Raw genomic sequence first — 1690 nt, forward strand, 5'->3', positions numbered from 1 at the left:
GACTATTACTTTCTGGACGGACTGTCTTAGTTTCAAATGTGTTTTGATTTTCTCCAGTTCTTCTGATGATTTTTTAAATTTAAGACAAGATTTATTTTTAATGACTTTTTTCCTTGCTCTCTTCACTTTCTGTTCTGATTCTTTTTCTGGGTAAAGATAGCGTTTGATCCGTTTTAGGATCCTTTTATTGCTCATTCCTGGATGGTAGTGGATAATTTTTAAAACAGCTTCTTTATATACTTTTCTTGAAGCTTCTTGCCTTATAAAAGTGTATAATTTGAATTCAGACAATGTTGTCCAGACAGAAAGACTAACAGAAATCGATGTGTAAAAGAGATCTATGCAAGTGGTAAGTCTTCCTACAGTTACAGGATGGAAGCCTTTTTTTTTTATTTTCCTCAGTGCTCTGTATAACACTGTGTCCGCGCTTTTTTCATAAAATTTTGCAGTTTGCCTTTCAGTTTTTGTCTGAACAGCACCTGATTTTGTCTCATTTGACACAGTACTGTCTCCAAAGATAACCTCATTTACAGCCTCAGTGATGGCAGAGGTTATATTATTCATTCGGCAATAAAATATTTTGAATAGGGCATCTTTAATGATGGATTCCACTGTTTCCCCAAGGAACTGTTCATTCTGTGAACTTGTTTCAGAACGAATCTCGTAAGGATATCCAGATTCACTTTCCCAGCTTAAGTTATCTGGAGCTTCATCTAAGGGATCGGATTCATCTGGAAATTCACTTTTTATAATACCTTCATATATTCCCCTAGTGAATCTGGATAAGCATTCAGAATACATTTCCTTGAACTCATATTTATTAAATCGTGGTAGGTTGTTTTCCAGAAAGCTATGATTGTTTTCAATTAAGTTTTTTATCCAAACGTTGTTGTTTTTGGTCCATTTTATTTCTTTTAGACTCTTTTTCAATCTTCTCAATGAACTGTGAGTTTCAACAGAGTTCCATTCAGGCATTAATTCATTATGAATTATAGATCTAAGTCTATCAATATGATAGATCACATCTAAAATAAATATGGTATTATAAACTCTCCATATATGGAATAGAACTTGAAGGTCACCATGCCCTCTATGTGTTTGGTTAGAAATCTCTTCCAAAGACCTGTAGTCTTCAGAAGACATTCCTCTGTCCAAAATGTTTTCCATCATTGCTGAAATCTGCTCTCTTTTCATTTTATACCCGAGGGGTTTTGTGATGTCTTCTGCCTCCCTCATGATTTTTGAAATATAATCAGAGCAGTCTGATTCTTCCTTGTCAGACTCTGTTGCCCTCAAATTACATTTGAAATCATTATTTTTAAAATCCCACGAGGTCATCTTGAGAGAGTCGGGATCGCTGTGAGAGCTTTGATCCGCTGCTGAATGACCAGCCCGTGATTGAGCAGCAGTTGACGTTCCTTCTTGGACACAGTCCATCACCACCGTGACGGGTCTAGGTCCATGTTTGTTTAAGGCACTGGGTTGCTGCTCAGTGGTTTGTTTGTCTGGGCGTTTCCCAAACAGCTTTCCTAAATATTTTTTCATTGTCTTGAATGTTTTTCCCACTCCGACTAGGTGAGCTGTTGTTTTCTAGTATCGTTTTTAAAAGTACCTCTTGTGGTCCTTTAAAGGAAAGGGAGTGCCAGATGTTGATAAACAACTTTAAATGATGACGTCGTTAAATGTCAAC

This window comes from Oryzias melastigma, linkage group LG12 (assembly GCF_002922805.2).
Source record: "Oryzias melastigma strain HK-1 linkage group LG12, ASM292280v2, whole genome shotgun sequence".
NCBI lineage: Eukaryota > Metazoa > Chordata > Actinopteri > Beloniformes > Adrianichthyidae > Oryzias > Oryzias melastigma.